The sequence below is a fragment of the Theropithecus gelada genome, chromosome 7b (genome assembly GCF_003255815.1).
Source record: "Theropithecus gelada isolate Dixy chromosome 7b, Tgel_1.0, whole genome shotgun sequence".
In the NCBI taxonomy this organism is placed as follows: Eukaryota; Metazoa; Chordata; class Mammalia; order Primates; family Cercopithecidae; genus Theropithecus; species Theropithecus gelada.
The window spans coordinates 17,026,689-17,047,187 of NC_037675.1; the positions used below are offsets into that span (position 1 = coordinate 17,026,689).

At 48.6% G+C, this 20,499-nt stretch overlaps 1 long non-coding RNA gene across 1 annotated transcript in view; it reads right to left on the minus strand.

The window, feature by feature from the left end:
• Positions 1-19,619, minus strand: part of LOC112629394 — a 102,844-nt gene extending 83,225 nt beyond the window's left edge. Inside the window, exon 1 of the long non-coding RNA XR_003120588.1 lies at positions 19,429-19,619. This is a non-coding gene — a long non-coding RNA (uncharacterized LOC112629394). The remainder of the gene's footprint in view (positions 1-19,428) is intronic.
• Between the last annotated feature and the right edge of the window lie 880 nt (positions 19,620-20,499).

The window sequence follows — 20,499 nt, forward strand, 5'->3', positions numbered from 1 at the left end:
ATACACATGTACTAATAAGACTTGCCGTGATAAACAGAACGCTGAGAAGACCCCCAAGCTTCCCTCTCCCTGGTATACACACACTTTCCCCCAGGTATTCAATCCAGCACTAATCCAGATGCTGCCATAAAGGGATTTTTACAGATGTAATGAAGGTCCCAAATCAGTTGATCTTAAGAACAGGTGGTTATCCTGAGTGAGTCTGACCTAATCAGCCGAATCCTTAGAAGGGACAGGGCTCTTCCTAGCAAAAGAGACTCAAAGTATGAGAGGGGTTCCATGCAAGGGAGTTTCTCAGTGACTGGCTTTGATGATGGAGGGACCATCATCACAGGTCAAGGAATGTGGGTGACCTCTAGGAGCTGAGAGCACCCCCAGCTGAAAACCAGCAAAGTACACAGAGACTGAGCATGGAGGTGGATTTTTTCCCAGGTGCAGTGGCCTGGCCACCTCCTCAAGCACAGAATTCAGTCATGTTGTATCCAGACTTCTGACTTACAGAACCATGAGCTAGTAAGTGGGTCGCCCAAAGCACCTAAGTACATGGTCATTTCTCACACAGCAATAGAAAATGAGCACAGTTGCACATACTTACTCAGTGCTCCCTCTTTGCCAGGCAGCTATAAGTTTAGTTAATTCAATTAATCCTCACAACACTATGAGGTGCAGACACTTATCATCCCAATTTTACCAATGAGGAAATCAGGGCACCAGAGACTAAGCCAGTTCTTATATATTAATACTTTTTCTAACCTGAAATTCTGGGAGTCTGCCGGCCTCCCCACAGGGCACTGGTTTGCTTTCCCAACCTTCATCTTTGTATCTGTAACTAGTCTGAGGGGTGCCCGCATCCCAACCCTGCTATCAGGACTACAGGCTGACCTTCTAGGCTATTGGAGAGGCAGGGAATGAAGGGTGCTGTATTAGTTTGCTAGGGCAGTATATTAGTCAGGGTTCTCTAGAGGCATAGAACTAATAGGATAGATGCATATATGAGAGGGAGTTTATTAAGGAGGATTGACAGTTCAGCCTTCAGTCTGTGGCCAAAGGCCTGAGAGTCCCTAGCAAACCACTGGTGTAAGTCCAAGAGTCCAAAAGGTGAAGAACTTGGAGTCCAATGTTCAAAGGCATGAAGCATCCAGCGCTAGAGAAAGATGAAGGCCAGAAGACTCAACAAGTCCACTCTCATTCAACTTCCTTCTGCCTGCTTTATCCTAGCTGCGCTGGCAGCTGATTAGATAGTCCCACCCAGATTGAGGGTGAGTCTGCCTCTCTCAGTCCACTGACTCAAATGTTAACCTCCTTGGGCAACACTCTCACAGGCACACCCAGGAACAACACCTTGCATCTTTCAATCCGATCAGGTTGACACCCAATATTAACCATCACAGGCAGCCTCAACAAAGTACCATAGACTGGGTGGCTTAAACGACAGAAGTTTATTTCCTCATACTTTTGGAGGGTGGAAGTCCAAAACCAAGGCATCAGCAGGGTTGGTTCTCCCAGAGACCCCTCTCTTTGTCTTGCAGACGGCCACCATCTCCCCATGTCTCCATATGATCTCCCTATGCACATGTGTATGTGTCCAAATTTCCTCTTCTTATTAGCATACCAGACACATCACATGACTTCATTTAACCCTAATCACATTTTTAAGGGTCATGTCTCCAAATACAGTCACATTCTGAGATACTGGAGATTAGCATTTCAACATACGAGTTTTAGGAGCACACCGTTCAGCCCAAAAAAGGCACCAAGTTCAAACTCAGAGACGAACAAACTTGTCAGAGCCCAAGTGAAAGGCCACCTCAGAGCTCCTCCCAGCCATTCATCAACTAATAGCCAGCAAAGCCAAAGGTTCCCAAATTCCATCACCACTACCTCCCCCAACCTCTTCCCTAACCTGTGCTCCAGACCCTCAGCACTGGGCCATCATTTCCTGCCCTGCACTCCAAGACACATGGCCCCACAGAGCCCAGGTATCACACCAGGTAGCACACTGTAATCAGCTGGTCTCACTGGAGTTTCAAAGGAGAGCAATATTTAGCAGTTCAAGCAGGGCCAAAGGCTGACATTAAGCAAATTTCAAGGGTTATTTGAAGTTAATTGAGTTTAATCATATAATGATTTTATAATTAGTCATAGTGTTATTGTTTCTACAAGGGTGGACCTGAGCTCTAAAGAAAAGGGCTGAATCGAGCAGGGAAGGGCCCAGGCAGCAGTGGTGGGAAGCAGGTAGGGCCACAGTGGAGGATGTGCTGTGTGGATGAACACACAGAAATGCACAAGTGTGCTGGGTCCCAAACTGCACCAGCGTGAGCTGGGATCCCGGGCTCGCACTCCATCTGCTGGTGCTTCCTGCTTTTTTGAATTCCTTACTTGGGGGTATGTCTCATCTGTGTTGAGATGGAGGCTCGTTGCAAGGAGGTGGCACAATAAAATGTCCAAGGTGACCAGGCTCATTGTGAACTCTACGAACGCTGCTTTGGATCCAGCCATGAGATCTGCAGGGCTGTTGACCTAATGGACCAGTAGCTTTGAACTTCTGGGCAATGATGAAGGATTTCTGTTTGCCAGGCTTCAATCCCTGTAGGTCTTTGAGGTTGGTGCCATGAGGGCCCCATGGGCCTCTCACCCAAGCAAACTCTGGGCTGTAGGTTTTGCTTCCAACGCCACAACATTTAGCCCTTGGGACCTCACTGCATCCCTGAATAATGGAATTTGGAATCACTCACAGGAAGTCCTGCAAACGCGTTGTAAGATGGACTTCTCAGAAAGATCCCAACTGTCCGGGGATGGGGGGAGCCAGACTGACCAGGGTGACAACATCCAGTGCATCACCATGTGTGTGGTTCCCCAAAAATCAGGTAATCTTTTCTCTTAAATTAATAATCACAAAGTGGGAGAGCAGTAGGAAGAAAACTACCATTTATCACAAAAGGCCTATTGTTCAGACACTGTGCTCTCCCATTTCTTTCCCACAGCCACCTTTGGGGACCACAAATAAAGAGAGGCTCACAGAAGCAAAGTCACCTGCCTGAGGCCACACACTCAGTTCCAGGCCATCCAACTCCAGCCTCAGCAGCAGTGCACCGTCCCACGCTGGCCAGGGCAGATAAAAAAGGCAAGGTGGGGAACCTGGGTAGGTTCCGGCAGAAACACCCCATCACTGCACAGACACCTGCGACACTATTAACCTAAGATGTCCACCCACTGTCCGCCTCAGGGAAGTCTAAGGGTTACATCAGAGACACACTCATACTTTTCTTTGCCTCCCAAGCCCCTTCCCACAGAAGGATCAAGGTAACCACACAAATATAATTCCAGGGAAATTAATCAATGAGACAACGGTATAGAAAATGCTGTGTGTAGACTCCAACCTCTTATTTAATTATTCGATGATGGAAATACTAAAGATGCACCATGCAACCCAAATGCCTGTCGACGGATGACTGGATGGATCACACATACATACAAGGGGATTATTATTCAGCCTTAAAAATAAAGGAGATTATACTATGCAGCCATAAAAAAGAATGAAATCGTGTCCTCTGCAGGGACATGGATGAAGCTGGAAGCCATCATTCTCAGCAAACTAACACAGGAACAGAAAACCAAACACTACATGTTCTCAGTTTTCAGTTTCAGTTTTGCAAAACAATAAGAGTTCTGGAGATGGATGGTGCTGGTGGTGGCTGCACAACCATGTGAATGCACTTAATACCCTGAACTGTACACTTAAAATGGTAAGATGGTAGATTGTATGTTATACATAGTTTACCACACATAACCTTGGGCTAAAAAAAAAGGCATTGTGTACGTCAGAGTTGCACTGTTCCCAGAGCTCCTGGACACCCCCTCAAGGCCAGCCACCCTGAATAGAATCCCTGTTTCTGGAATAAGAAAGGTGAGGCTGCAGATCCCAAGGCCAGCCTGTCTGAGCCCCTTCCTCACCCTAAAGAAGTTTGTCCTGAATGGAGACTGAGCCCTTGACTCAGGCTTTACCGGCACAGCTTATCCTGTACAAGGTCAGTTCACCATCGGCTACTGGTGCTTCTGGGGCTTCTGGCCAGGCACCTCCTCCCCTGCCCCAGGCTGCTGTTGCTGCTGCTCACTAACTTTTCTCCTTCTTTTCCTAGGCACCCGCAAGTCTGATGAAAACTGGGACATGCTAGAGCCACATTCTAGGTGTTGTAAATGGTACTGTGACTACACATATGTAGAACGCGGTGCAGAATGATGCAGGCTATCTCTCTTACTCTCTCATATATATACACACACACACACATTCACACTCACACACAAAAAAATACTACACTGTTCCCAAGAGCCAAGACCTACAACGTTGAGGCCGAGGGGTATCTGTTGCCCACCCACCCCCAGCACTAAGTACCTGTTTAGTAAGGGACCCAGCAAAACAGTGGGTAAGACACAGCTCTGTCCTCAAGGATCCCAACGTCTCCAGAAAAGCCCAGCATTAAAGTTGAGATAGCAATACAAAGACATGGGGCAAGGGTAGGGGAAGCCCCCAGTCCTCATGAGCACAGAGAGGGGCTCCAACCTGGGCCTTGGGGAGGGGCAGGAAGATTGATAAGGTAGCCACCGCCTGGAGTCTCGAAAGACAGGGAAATTGAGGTAGGCACAGAGGAGGGAGTGGCCCGGGACGCAGCAACAGCTCATTCTGAGACAGGCCGGTGAGAAACACCATCTCTCCTGCCAGACTCTCCTCTCCCTTCCTGAGTCTCACTCGTGAGCTGAGGGACTTGCTCACTAAAGTCCTGCCTTCCATGTCTTCATCCATAGAGGGAGGCAGATAATCTCTCTCCTGCAAGGGGAATTGCTAGGAGTCCCGGAAGCTGTGTGTGGGGTTATGAGGCCCCTTCCCTACAAGGGGACCTTCTACTGCCTTCTCCCACCCCCAACACTCCCAGCCACCTGTGCTCTTCATTTCTGAGCAGATGGGGATGCCCTTGTTGCTTCTCCAAATCTCCAGGCTTCTGTTGTTTCCCCTTCAGCCCTTCTTGTCTCCAGTCACCAGACACATGCGCACTCACATGTACAGCATGCATGCACACAAGAACACTGCACACATGCGTGCACACACAAACATGCACGCAAGTATGTGCATGTACACACACCTACACGTGCGTTCTCATACAGTTAATCCCTAACTGGATTACAGGACAGAATCCTGTCATCTTCCTGCTGCCCCCACCACTGCTGAGTCCTCCATGCAGGAGCCCAAAGACTTTAGCTTTAAAAAAAATTACTGAGAACACTCGCCCTATCCCAAGAGATTTTACTTTTGGTGGACCTGGGGCTGGAAGTCTAAGGTTTTGACTGATGACTTTGAGGTGGGTGAAGAGGCACAACTGGGTCACTCCTTCCTTCTCCTCCTACCCCAGGTGCATTTTCTCCTGCCCTGTGCTTCCAGGTGTGGAGCTATTCCAGACACCTGAAGGTGCCAGAGGTTGCTCTCTCACTATCTACATTTTGCTGGCTTCTACAGAAGAAACCATTTTAAAGCACCATTGAGAGTAACATCCGTCAGTCGTGTGTTCATGACAAATCATTAAAGCATGTCACCCAAGTGGAACCGTTATTGTCGATCAATTTTGACTATCTAGCAGTCTGCCCACCCAGGTTTATGGCATCCAACATCCACACTCTTTCCCTACCAAACACTGCCCACCAAGAACCCCCAGCAAGATATGTGATGAACCCTACTGGCTTTACTGTGGGCAACACAAGCCGTTTCTTTTCAGACATTCTGTGATTCTGACTCCCTTCCCACACCCAGTGGCCCAACTTGTGGATTTTATAATGTCCACCAGCTCGGCCTGGCCACACTTCAGGATGGCAGCTTATGCCCATGGTATCCACCACTGCCTAGTTTGGATGTTTTCAACTACAAGCAACAGACGACCTGGATTCAGACTTGTTTTAAAATATGGATGTTGATTATTTCCTGTTATAAACAGGACACCCAGGTAGGATGTAGATCTGCTAACTCAACAGAGCCTTCAGGGATTATACGCTGCCCTCCGTGGTCTTAACGTCATCTTCACCCTGGTCCCCTGGAGATCCACCAATGGCTCCATCAGCAGCCTTCCATCAAGCAGGTGGACTGTGTCATCCAGGTGGGCTGGAAGGTAGACCACTCATATCCTGCAGGAGTGAGAACCCCTCCCACCTGAGTGGCCTCCAGCACTTTTCCGATCGGGCCAAGGAAGGTCCAGTGTTCACCCCTCGACTCAGCTGTCACCTGGGGTTGACCACACTTCCTGCTTCCCATGGCTGTACCAGGGAGGAGCAGGGGAATTAACAAAATCTGAGTCCCTTAGAAAGAAGGAAGGGAAACTGGTTACTGGGTAGGTGGCTGCAAGAGCCACGGCATTTCATATGACATGGACTCATCAACACAGGCCTCAGACTCGGCCCCCTTGGCAGACACACAATAACAAGCTGGCGCATGGACTGGGCACGGTGGCTCATGCCTGTAATCCCAGCACTTTGGGAGGCCAAGGTGGGTGGATCACTTGAGGTCAGGAGTTCAAGACCAGCTTGACCAACATGGTGAAACCCTGCCTCTACCAAAAATACAAAAATTAGCTGGGCGTGGTGGTGGGCACCTGTAATCCCAACTACTCGGAAGGCTGAGGCAGGATAATTGCTTGAACTCAGGAGGTTGCAGTGAGCCAAGATGGTGCCATGGCACTCCAACCTGGGTGACAGAGTGAGACTCAGTCTCAAAAACAAACAAACAAACAAACAAAAAACTGGTGCATGCCCTGAGCAGGGGATCCCCCCGCAGAAAGAAAGGGGTTCATCTAGAGCTTCACAAGCAGATCCAGGCAAAGCCAGCCTTCCCATCACAATATGATTCATTAGTCATATGGATTTTCAGGATTTTTTGAAAGTGCTTTGCTCCAAGCACCTGATTAAACATTAATGAAAGGTCAAGGTTGTGGTGCAAGAGACCTCTGTCTCTATTCCTCAAGAATTCTCCTGCTCAACACCATTGCCTCCTCACTTCCCTGCCTCCCCGTCTGCCCCACTGTCCGAACGCTGAGAGACGGCGCCAACAACCTGCCTCTGCTTCCTTTGGAACGGGGCATTTCCAAAGCCTTGGTTTGTAGGAACAGTTTTAGGATTCGGGTCATTTGTGGCCCTAGGTTTGACAGTTTTTCTTCTCTGCAAAGCACTTACAGACCAGAAAAAAACGGATGGTCAACACGATGGGATTTCTGCATTCAAGGCCACCTTTCCTGTAGGTTAGTATTATTGATCACTCACACCTCAAGGCCTGACAGGTAATCAATAGACCCTCTGACCCAGATATGTGACTTGGCCTGTGGGGGCTTTTTAAAAACAAGAAGTGAACATGGCAACTCTGGTTCACGCTTTTCATACACGAGAATTACATTTTTTTTCCCCAGAGCTGCAAAGTCGTTTCTGCTCAAATTACCCCAGCCATCTTAGGAGCACATAATCAGAGGGTTCTTTTCATTTGTTCCTGCTGGATAGTTCTGCAACCAACTTCAAGCCATTAAGAGCAAGTGACAGGCCAAACTTTGAGGAAAAAAATCTATATATGCCCCCAAAGAGCTAGGATTCCATATCACCATTCCTTGGAAGGGGCCATTAACCTTCTAGATGTGGGAAGTAATGACACCACAGTGGGGTTAGGAGAAGAGGAAGGGGAAGAGGGTGGAAGATAGAAGCCATGGACACTGTGACCCTCATAAACAGAAGGATCATGGCTGGGGATAATGACATTGACCCTCAGGCTGTGAATTTAGTGGAATGAGGGTCAGGGGGAGCGTGAAAATCTCTCAAAGAAAAATAGAAGACAAAAAACTCTAAAACTATCATCTCCTTCAGGAAGCCAGCCCTGACACAGCTTTATATCCTATCTAGACCAGAAACCACCTCCTCAGTGGGCTCATACTTCCCTGGACATATCTATAACATTGTGTGTGTATGTATGTGTACATATATGTATGTATATGTGAATACACGTATGTACTTACAGCCCTGGAGGAACAGTTCTGGGGGTACACATATGTATAGTGTACATATATAAGCATACGTACACACACTCGCGCACACACAGAGCTATTGTTGCAAGGCTGTGAGTCCACTGAGGTTGAAGACAGAAATCCTAACCAGTCCTTGTCTAAATCCTAATCCCAAACAAAACCCAGCACCTGATAGTCTCTCATCAACGCCTAATGAATGCATGAATGAGTTAATGAATGAGCAAATGAGTGAATGAATTTATGAAAGAGTGAATGCATGAATTAGTGTGTGGATGAATGCATGAATGAATTTATGAATGAATGAATAAAAATGTGGCATCCAACCGAACACAGAATATCAACGGGATAATACCATCAAGGATAACATCCATAACATCCCTAAGGACAGAGGCACCTTTCATCCCTCTCCTAGAAATTTACAAAGGAGAGTTGGCTAAGTGCAATAAAAAAGAACATAGAGTTTTACATCCGGAGTTGGGACCAAACCCGGGCTCCACTACCAAAGAGAGGTTAGGCAATCTATTTAAATAGATTTGCCCTGTTTGTCCCTCAGTGTTATCATCTGAGACATGGGAATAAGATACAGCCTCGCTTAGAGTTACAGTAATAATTAGAGATACTCAGTGACTGGCACATAGTCGGCACCCCATCAATTGTTATTATCAATATTAACCATGGAGTGGCCTGGCCAAAGCTGGGGCATCTGTTTTTAAGCCAGGAAGGGTTAACCTCACAAAGTATGCCAAGGTCATTCTCAGATATTAGACCACTTGGCACTAGGTTGAGTTGCCAAAGATATTAGTCCACAACATCCTCTTCCCAACCTTGAAAAGAATAATAAATTCTAATGGGCCATTAGTGAAAATTCCCTCAAGAATTGTGAATTGACAAAGCAACAAAGGCACACTGCCTTTGTGCAAGCCAAGTTATGGTAAATATTAAGTTGCCAAAAATGCCAAATGCTATAGATCAGTCAGGATAGGCTGTGCTGCAGTAACAAACAACTCCAAAATCTCAGTGGGCTAAAAATCATGATACAGGTCAGCAAGGGGACTCTGCTCAGAGATCCAGGCTTACTGAACATTTACCATCTCAAATGGTGCTTATCAGCAGTGCCAGGAGGAAACAGAGATCTGGAGGGTCTCATAATTACAACTAAATGTCCAGTCTGTGGATGACATGATCTATGCACCATCATTGGTGTGAGCTAATCAACTGACACCATCCAATCAAGACAGGACCAGGATGGGCAACCCCAGCATGTGGCCAGAGTGGGAACAAAGGAAAATATTTCGCAAATAACACTAAAGGGCACCACACACCACAAGAAAAGGAAACATCCAGTAAGCTCCATTCATGCCAGCGCTGGACAGTGATGCCCACAAGAATGACTCCCAGGCAAAGGAATCAAACCCTTCCCAAGACACAACAGCTCTGAGTAGAAGGGGAAGGTCATTGCAGAAGACAGCTTTGTTTCGCATTTAGCAGAGTGTGAGGGAGCTCTCAGAATTCCCTTACTGATCTCTTTAAAGGTCAACTGTATTCATATTAACTGGGCATCCACATCGTATCACAGTACTGCCTGTGTTAGGCAAGAACAGGGTGGAACCATTCAGAAATGTGGATTCTTGCACAGAAGTGAGGAAGTGCTTCTTTCCCTAATTTGGAAGTGAGTTTAAAAATGCACAGAAAAGCAGAAATTCCTCTGGGCATATTACTCTGCCAGATATGCTGTGAGTTATTAGCAGCAACTCTGACAGGCTTATGGGGACTCGGCAAAGAGCCTCATTTTCCAGGTCAAGATCATTAGGGAGTTTAAGTAGCACCTTGGTTGCAGAATCCATATGTACCCCGTCCTCTGAGGCCTATGTAGAATTAACTGAGGAGCCCCATTCTTTGCCAGGTGGAAGGCTGAGTGCTCCCCTAGATGTCTTCAGGCTCTTGAGGCTTACATTCATGTGGGCTCCTCTTGTGCAGCTTTCTTTCCCACTGGCTCTTCATCTCACCTGCCAAAGGGAAATGAGCAAAGGGAAAAAGTGGACACCACCCAGTGTGTCTGTAACAGCCTGGGGTGCAGTGCTGCAAGAACAAGATGTGGGAGTCTTGAGAGGACCGTCAGCTGGGGCACCTGTCAGAGGGTCTTGGGTTCCACAGGAGGAAGCTGGACTTTATCCAGTCATTGGTGCAAGGCCAGGAAAGGATTTTAAGCAAAGAGTGAATGTGGTCAGATTCACACTTTAGATGGGTCACAGGGCAACTCCAGAAATTGGTGAGGAAGCAGGCAAAGGTGGAGACAGAACCCAGAGGGAAACTTTTGCAGGACTCCTGGTGAGAAGCCAAGGGTCTGACCCTGAGTTGGAAAGACAGAGAGAGAGGTGGGGAACTATTTGTGAACTAATTAAGAAAGTAAAGCCAGCAGGGCTTGGTGATTAAAAATGAGTGTAAGGGAGAGGCAGGAGTTCAGAGGGCAGTGGGAATTGATGGAGCCACAGGATGTGGAGCACAGGATGTGTTCAGAAGACAGTGAGCTTCCAGGTAAACTAGAAGGTAGGCTGCCCTTTGGGGAGAGGAGAAGATATGACCAGAAATGTCAATCACCTTAAAAGTTAGGGGAGGCAGTGGAGAGTGGTGGCTACAAGCCTGTGATTCCAGCACTTTGGGAGGCCGAGAAGGGTGGGTCACCTGAGCTCAGGAGTTGGAGATGAGCCTAGTTAACATGGTGAAACCCCTTCTCTATTAAAAACACAAAAAATTGCCCAGGCACGGTGGCTCATGCCTGTGATCCCAGCACTTTGGGAAGCTGAGGCAGGCAGATCACAAGGTCAGGAAATCAGGACCAACCTGGCTAACACAGTGAAACCCCGTCTCTACTAAAAATACAAAAAAATTAGCCAGGTGTGGTGGCATGCACCTGTAGTCCCAGCTGCTCAGGAGGTTGAGGCAGGCAAATTGCTTGAACCCGGGAGGCAGAGGTTGCAGTGAGCCAAGATTGCACCACTGCACTCCAGCCTGGGCAACAGAGCGAGGCTCTGTCTCAAAAAAAAAAAAAAAACTTAGTCAGGCTTGGTGGTGGGCACCTGTATTCCCACCTACTCAGGAGACAGGCAGGAGAATCGCTTGAACCCGGGAGGTGGAAGATGCCACGAGCTGAGATCATGCCAGTGCACTCCAGCCTAGGAGGCAGAGTGAAACTCCATCAAAAGAAAGAAAAAGAGAAGAGAGAGAGAGAAAGAGAGAGAGAGAGAAAGACAGAGAGGAAGGAAGGAAGGAAGGAAGGAAGGAAGGAAGGGAGGGAGGGAGGGAGGGAGGGAGGGAGGGAGGGAAAGTTAAGGGTTGCAGAGGGTGGGAGGAGCACTTTGTGCTAAGTTCTTTAAACACGGGGCAGTCTGTGAGGGTTTTTAAGGAAAGATACAGCAGGACTGGGTTACTTTTCCGGCAGCCTGTCTGTCTAGACTGGGTAAACCAACCATGGAAGAGCTTGTGGACTAAATTCCCTGAAAACACAGAGAGCAGCGTTTTCATAAGGGATGAGATCATTTTAAAGTATGTCCACAAATTCTTCAACACCACTCCCTTCTAAAGGTGGAACCTAATTCCCCTCCTCTAAACCAAAATGTGGGCCAGCTTCTAACAGAATATGAGGGAGACATGGTGTCTGGCATCCAGGACTAGATTTTAAAAGGCATGGCATTGTCCTCCTTGCTTCCTCTCATGGATCACCTGCTCTGGGGGAAGCCAGCTGCCATGTCATAAGGACACTGAAGCAGCACTGTGGAGAAACTCATGTGATGAGAGACTGATACCTCCTATCAAAAACTAGGGAGGAACTGAGGCCTCTTACCAATAGCCATATGAGTACGCCATCTTGGTAGTGGATCCTTAAGTCCCAGTCAAGACTTCGATGACTGCAGCCCCAGCTGACATCTTGGCTAAAACCTCATGAGACACCATGAACCAGAACCATCTGGCTAAGATGTTTCCAAATTTCTGACCCTCAGCAACTATGTGACGTAGTAAATATTTGTTGTTTTTAGCCAACACATGTTGGGCTAGTTTTTACTCAGCAATAAGTAACTAATACAATGGAATTCCTGGGAAATGGTTGAAAGGTGAATGATAAAATAGAAGGGAGGAAGGATACAGGTTAAGCAGCCCTTGCCAAAGTTTAGGAAAGACACATGAGGAACCGAACAAAGGTGATGGGGATGGAAAGGAGAAAAACAGCAATGTGGGATGAAAGATGGAAACTCTAGGGATCTTGGCAACTAGTTGACCATGAGATGATATGCAGGAAAGAAAGATTATTCCAAGGTTGGGAGCCTGAGTGACCGAAAGGGACCTTTGGGAATGGAAATTATGTGGATCTGTCATTGTTATCATATACAGCATCACTGTCACCATTGTTAGTATTTAGAACAGTTTTCCTCTTAAAGAATATGTTCTCAAAACTAGCATGATCTCACTTAAGGTGGTTTCCAATCTCTTGTCATTTCAACTATTGAAGTGGCCAAAGCATGTTTTGTAACAAAAATTTTCCATTTGGCTGTTTTGTTTTCTAAAAATGCTTGTAATTACCCCCTGAGTATTTGAGGAACTTGAAGCAGGCGTGGCCTCTTTCAACAGTCAAATGAGCCAGAGAAAATCCTTTCCAGCAGTATCTTGTAGCACTTTAAATAACTGTGTGTTGACCAAGGAGCTAGCTGGCATGCACGCAGGCAGACAGCCGCCTCATCGGAATTCCCAGTGAGACGCAATGGCAAGGGCCGCATCGATTGACCCATCAACACTTCAGAGTTGAGCAGAGAGAAGGAAACTCAGCTGGACATGGGGAGACACAAGTGGCGGGTGCTGATGGCCTCTTCTGTAATGGATTCTTGAGCCAGATGGTTCCTTCTGCTGGATGTCAGGGCAGCAGATGCATGTGCCTTCACCAAGTGTCAGATGCAACCAAACACTTGGCAAAAGCTGAAGCTGGCTCCCCTGGATCAGACACAAAGAAAACCATTAGGACCCTCTTCTTTGCCTCCTCTTTAAAAGGCCACAGAAACATTAAGGGAATTCGAAGTTTACTCCAAAGTAGAAAACCTCTGGTTGCAGGCCTGCCACCAAATGAACTCATTCTCCTACAATGCATTTATGTAAAGGTAAAGGAAAAGCAGAAAGAGATTAGCAAGGGAAGTCATTTTATTCTTTATCTTATTTACAGATACCTGATTGATGGAACCAATGCAGAGAATCCAGGACAAGCGCCCCACGATACTAAGAGAGTTGGGTGTGGTGGCTCACATCGGTAATCCTAGCACTTTGGGAGGCCAAGGTAGAAGGATACCTTTAGGCCAACAGCCTGAGACCAGCCTGAGCAACACAGCAAGAACCTGTCTCTACAACAACTATTAACTAAAAAATTAGCCAAGTGCAGTAGAACGTGACTGTAGTCCCAGCTACTCAGAGGCTGAAGCAGGAAGATCACTTGAGCCCAGGGGTTGGAGGTTGCACTGAGCTATGATTGTACCACTGGTACTCCAGCCTGGATGACAGAGTGAGACTCTGTCTTAAAAAAAAAAAAGTTCTTCTCCTGGCTGGGGTTTTATTTGGGGACCTGTGGTTAATTACCTTCTCAACAGGTAAGTACTAACCACCTACTGCAAATTCCACTGCCCCAGACTCTGATCAGGAGAAGACTCCTGAGTAGCCCCATCTGGGCACTCTGGCCACGCTATGCAAGCTGTGTTGACCAGGCTGATGGGTTGGCTGTTTTCCCTCCTGGACCTGTGGTTCTCAGCCAGGGAGACTGTGACACCCCGTGAGATACTGGGGAATGTCTGGAGACATTTGTTCATTGCCAAATACTGGAGCAGAGGGAGGAGCTTTTGGCATCCACTAGGTAGCATCCAGAGATGCAACTGCACACCACATAATGCCCAGGACAGCCGCTGGCAGCAGAATTCCCCAGCCCAGAGCACTAAATAACGCTGAGGCTGAAGAACCTTGGTCTAGATTATAAACTCCACGCAGGCCAGCATTGGGGCTTTTGTCCCCAGTGCCTAAGACACAGTGACTGATTCACAGTATGTATGGAATGGAAGGGAAAAGGGAAAGAAGGAACCAAGAGGAGGAGGGAGGAAGTCACAGAGCACATTCTCAGAGAAACTTAAAGCCTGGATGGGCCGGGCACGGTGGCTCATGCCTGTAATCCCAGCACTTTGGGAGGGCGAGGCAGGCGGATCACAAGGTCAGGAGACTGAGACCATCTTGGCTAACACCATCTTGTAATGTAACACCATCTTGGCTTTACATTTAGTAGGTGAAAATGCACCTACTAAAATGTAAAAATGTAGCCGGGCGTGGTGGCAGGCGCCTGTAGTCCCAGCTACTCGGGAGGCTGAGGCAAGAGAATGATGTGAACCCGGGAGGCAGAGCTTGTAGTGAGCAGAGACGGCGCCCCTGCACTCCAGCCTGGGTGACAGAGCGAGACTCCATTTCAAAAACAAAAAAAAGGAAAAACAAAAGGCTGCATGAAGGGGCACTGTAATTTTGGCTTGACCAATGCGCTGTAGTCTCTCTGTCAAAGTGTTTCACCAACCTTCCAGATTTTTCCAGTTCAAGTCCAGTTGTTGATATCAAGTCAGATGCTCCTCCCAGAACTCGGACAACATCAATCCTCATCAGTAGCCCTCAACAATTCAGTTTCAGAGAGCCACAAAAAAGGTGGTCTTCCTCCCTTCTCCACCCCAAGTGTGTACCCACTGTGACCCATGAGTGGCCTTGCACAACACTGACCTTCACCATCACCCTTGGAGCTCACAACAGTTTTGACCGCCCCATAGCCTACACAAGTGCACACACACAAACACACACACAGGAAGTAATGTGCAGGGCCACTTGACTCTACTGTTCCCTGCTGGAGCTGGTCACCTGAGATGGCCTCATTCTCAGTTGCAAACAAAACCTGGTGAGCTCAGAGCCCTTACATTCCAGAGTGGTCTGTACAATGTTTTGCTTCCCCTTCGGACTTGCCATCAGAGAGAAGGTAAACTCCACTGAGACAAGCTGTCATGCAAAGCCAGTTCACCACCCTCTTCCCAAAGGGATCCTCTTCTTGGGCCTCCCCAACCCACCCCAGGCAGGCATCTCCTGGTGACTGCCCTGGCTGACCTGTTGAGCAAGAAACAGATTGAAGAGAGGCTTTTGACAAGGCCTCTGCAGGCACTGCTCTGCCTGCCAAGCTTCATGGAATGCTGGAAGCATCCCCATTTGAATGAAGAATCCAGCCATTCTGTGCTCACCCAGGAAGTTTATATTTGTGTCAGTGAAGCATGCATTCTAGAAGACCATACACAAAGCCACAGCCTTAGAGACCTAGGGAGCAGCCTCCCGGGGGGGCTGTCCAAAGTCAGAGCATACTCCTTGCAGGAGATGGAAGTACCCATATCAACCATGTCTCCTCATTCCTTTTATTTCTGTATGCTGATGCTATCACATTTGTGGCTTTGCTGACCCTCAAGGGACTGCCCCTCCAGGGATAGCTAATCTCTAAGACAGCCAACAAATTGCCCCCTATCCCCAGGTATGTTTTTCAAATGCAAACAAACAAATTTCGATCTCACAACTCCTTCCAGCATCCTCCTTTATTGGGTTTCCACCCTCCTGGGCCACCATCCATCCACCCTAATCACCCCAGGCCCAGGTGCCAGACAACTAGGGACAGCCTGGATGCCCTAGAACCTGGAAATTCTTCAAATTCGCCAATCCTGAGACTGCTTGCCCTGCCTCTCTGCTCCACCCCAGGGAAAGCACAATAAAGGCCTCTGACCCATGTTCCCCAACCCAATCACCTTGACCAACCCGGCGCTTCCTCTTGTGAACGTGCCTCCTGTTTGCAGGAAACTGTAATTAGGATAAGGTGTTTCTTTGTGACAATTATTCCCATATCTGAGCTTCTTAGCATACGTCATCAAAACAAATCTGGAACACACAGATAATTGTGCCCACGTGGCCTGGGGCATGGTGACACAGCCTCCTCATCTCAATGCTGGGGGAGCACAGACGCAGTCAGGAAGCAGGAGGAGGCAGCGCACTGCACTGTGGAAGCTCTGACTCTAAGCAGACCCGATGCCCGTTCCCTATATCACCCCCTCTATCGTCACCACAAACTGTGAACACCGAAGAGGCACAGGGGCAGTTAAAACCCCTCGTTCATCAGAGGCAGAGTCAAGATTTGAACCCAAGACTTGAACAGTGAACAGTGGTTCTCTTTCCACCTCCTCTGGCTGCTCTCTCAATGGAGACTTTAAAGCATCAACAAGGATATGTCTTTTTTCTTTTCTGGGACCAGTGAGAGTCATGCAGAAAAGGATGTCTACGAGGGTGTCACCGCTGCTATCAGTCCCAGGGACCATGCACCCCTGTGGTCCAGTTCTCCACCATTCTCCCCAGGGACACCCAGTTATTAGGTCATCTTCTGTAGCCAATGGCCAGTAATAGCTTCTGGTGTCCCCTCTTCTTGGGACATCAGCATTTTAGCAGCACTCCAAGTGCAGAGAGGTGGCCCAGAGGGCAAGGGAGCGTGCCAACTGTTTCCCCGGCACCCCCGCTGTGGTACGGCACACTGCAGTGTTTTCGAAAACGATGCAGCGAAACCACCATGGAGGTAAAAGGTCGATTGTTCCCAGCCACAGCTGCTCTGTGGGGACGACTTTATAGCACCACTCAGGCAGTACCGACAGGGAAAATGGCATTTGGGAAGCGTGGGAACTGCCAGCATCACTCATGCCTAAAGCCGGCCTTCCTGCTCGAAGCCAGGAGGCTTATTAAGGTCTTTCAACCACAGCTGAGAATAAATGAGTTTTTTTCAGAGCCCACATTGAAAGAGAGCCATCTCCTGACGTTCCAGCATTTGCACAGATCCCATGGTAGCAAAGAGAAATGAAAATATTAATAGCTTGTGCTATGAGAAGGCACTTGAAGAACGTTCTGATTTTAAATCTGCTTTCACATGGGATACCTTGAGAAGAAATAAAATCGTCTGTTCTTGTTCCTGCATAATTACAGAGACACACACAAAATAAAGAAGGTTCTTTTTTTAAAGGCAGAAGTACTATATGCTTCAAAAATGCCAATCTCATAAAAGACAAAAGAAATGCTGTGGAAATGATCCAGATCAAGGTATCTAAAGAGACATGACAGCTAAATGTAGTATCTGCCCCTAAACCAGATCCTGTACTATGGAGGAGGGGGGATGCTATAAAGGTCATTATTAAACCAAGAGGCAAAATTAGAATACAGACAGTAGATAAGATGAAAGTATTGCATCAATGCAAATTGGTGTCAGTGACTGCACTGTGATGACATAAGAGGTTATCTCCATTGTTAGGAAATACCCACTGGAGTGCTGAAGCGCAAAGGGCCATGTTCCATAAAATTCACCCTCCAATGGCTCAGGAAAAAAAATGACCCACAAGCGAGTTGAAATAAAAAGTACACAGGAGTGCCTTGTACTATCTACCTTTTTGCATCTCTTGTCAATTTAAAATTAATTCCAAAAAAAAGGCTCTGCACTTTTTTTTTTTTTTTTGAGACAGTCTCACTCTGTCACCCAGGCTGGTGTGATCTCGGATCTCGGCTCACTGCAACCTCCACCTCCTGGGTGCAAGTGATTCTCCTGCCTCAGCCCCCCGAGTAGCTGGAACTACAGGTGTGTGCCACAACACTCACCTAATTTTTGTATTTTTAGTAGAGACTGGGTTTCTGCATGGTGCCCAGGCTGGTCTCGAACACCTGGCCTCAAGCGATCTGCCCACCTCAGCCTCCCAAGTGTTGGGATTACATCCATAAGCCACTGTGCCCGGTCAAGTAGTCTGCTTGTAAATCTTATCTTTGAGTAACTGCAGGCAGAGGGAGAGAATGTTCCACCACTAGAGCATAAGCTGGCAGCAAAGTGTGACCAGCAGGGGTGGGGATGAGCTTGGGGCCCAAGAGAGGGCTGATGCCAATTTTCTCAAGTCCCACTGGATTCCAGGGGCTGCCCCAGGCCCTATCACAGTGGGGAGCAAAACTGACAGTCTCAGGAGGCTTACAGCCTGAAGGAGGAGGAGGAGGAGGAAAGGGAAGAGGATGAGGAGGAGAAGGGAGGAGAATGGGGAAGAGGAGGAGGGGAATGGGGAGGAGAGGGGAGGAGAATGGGGAAGAGGAGGAGGGGAATGGGGGGGAGGAGGAGGGGAATGGGGGGGAGGAGGAGGGGAACAGGGAGGAGGAGGGGGAAGCAGAGAGACAGGCCGAAAATCACACCAGTAGATGGGTCATAGCAAACTGTGAAAAGCTATAAAGGAGAAGTTCAAAAAAATCTAAAACACTGGCCTTAGCAACATGGTGATATCCCATCTCTTTAAAAAATAAAAAAGTAATTAATTAGCTGAATGTGGTGTTACCCATGTGTGGTCTCAGCTACTAGAGAGACTGGGGCAGGAGGCTCGCTTGAGCCCAGGAATTCAAGGTCACAGCGGACTTTGATTGCACCACTGTACTCCAGCGTGGGCAGCAGAGTGAGACCCCATCTCTTAAATTTAAAAAAAATCTAAGACAGTAAATTGGGGGGCTGATATAATTTGGCTGTTTGTCTCTCCAAATCTCATGCTGAAGTGTAAACCCCAATGTCGCAGTTGGGGCCTGTGGGGGGTGTTTGGGCCATGGGGGCGGATCCCTCGGGATTGGCTTGCTTGGTGCTGCCCCACCACAGTGGGTGAGTCTTTGAGACCTTGTTGTTTAACAGGGTGTGGCACTCCCCCTCTCTCTTGCTCCTGCTCTTTGCATGTGATGCTGACTTCCCACCCCACCCCCTGCCTTCCGCCATGATTGGAAGCTTCCTGAAGCCCCCGCCAGAGGCAGGCGCTGGTACCATGCACTACCGCCTACAGAACTGTGAGCCAATTAAACTTATTTTGCTTGTAAATTATCCAGCTGCAGGTATTTCTTTATGACAATACACGAACACCCTACCACAGGGTCCTATGAGAAAGTAAAACCAGAAACCTGAATTAGAGTGTGTTTCTGGAACGCTAAAACAAAAGCTGAGGGAGGCTTGAGGAGCGGGGCATTTGAGGGGTGGTCTTGAGGGGCTCGTTGAAGCATTTGCCTGAAAACACGCAGCAAGAAAGGGGCGAGGGCAGCTCCCAGGCATCCCGGATTGAGCAATTAGGTGAGCGGAGTGCCAGTCAATGAGAGGAGACCCTGGGGGAGCCTCACTCAGTTCCAGGGGTGCTGTCTACACAGCAATTTCCTGCACTTGTATTTCATGTTCATCCACCTCCCTCTCTCCATCTGGTCCCTATGGACAGGTCGGCTCTGACTGGCCGCTTCTCCTGGTCCAGAGGCTTCCCACTGCCCTCACCTAGTCTTCTGTGCTGTGGCTGTGGTGCCTTTCTCTTCCTCAGAAGATGCCTGATTCCAAAGCCGCAGCCCTCAGCGATGCCTGTCAGCAGTCTCAGGGGTAGGGCATAGGCGACTGCGCACTTTCTCTTAAACCTTCCAGGTGGATTCAAAGCTCTGTCCTTTGGGAGCCCCCAGTGTCTGCAAAGCTGCGCTGAGGGAGGAGGTGGGGCCTCGGGTGGAACAGTCGCGAACCCTGGGTCCCCTCCTTGCCCCTGGAGCCAATGAGGAGAGACACATCCCAAGAAGGCCCCAGGCTGGGGCAGACCCCTCAGTCGGGACACCACAGCTCCTAGGACCTCTACTGCAGACCTTAGGGCCTCTGGCTTGGAGGCAAGGAGGCCTGGAATCAAAGGCCTGGTTTGGAATCCTGCTTCCGCCTCCCTGTGCCTCCACTTCCCCACCTGTGTACTGGGACGCCACAGTCCCTCCCTTGTAGGGGTGCAATGAGAGTTCAGTGCGTTCGTTCTCATTGCCGCCCTGTGTTTATTACTATCACCAGTACGGCCTCATCCTCCAAGGAAACTGCTGCTGGAAAGGCCAAGGTTGCTGCGTGTGTCTCCGCAGCTCCCTGCAGCGAGTGTCTCCTCAGTCCTGGCCCGACCTGCCGTCCCTCGTCTGCTCCCACAGCGCCCACGGACCACTCAATCGCGTGCCCAGCCCTGCAGTCCTCAAGCCCAGCAGATCGCTCCTTCTCTCTCGGGGCCTTCTGCGGGCCCCTTGCCAATCTGTGGCGTTTTTCCTTTTCCTCCCTGTCATGGCTGAATTGATGCTCAAACACAAAAGAATGCGGGATGCAATCAGATTAGAGACTTCCCGTGAGAAGAAAATCGCCTGTCGCCACTTTTATGAGCGCTCGGCAAGGGAGGGCCTTGATATTAGGGTCCGTGACGGGAACTCTGCCACCCCAAGGGGCTTGGTCTTGGGTGGGGGCAGCATGCGGGGCGTGGAGAGGGAGACCTGTAAAGTCCTAAAGGCTCTCCAGCGACAATCCCACAGTCAGCGTTCCCTCTAGGCCAAGCCTCCTCGTTGC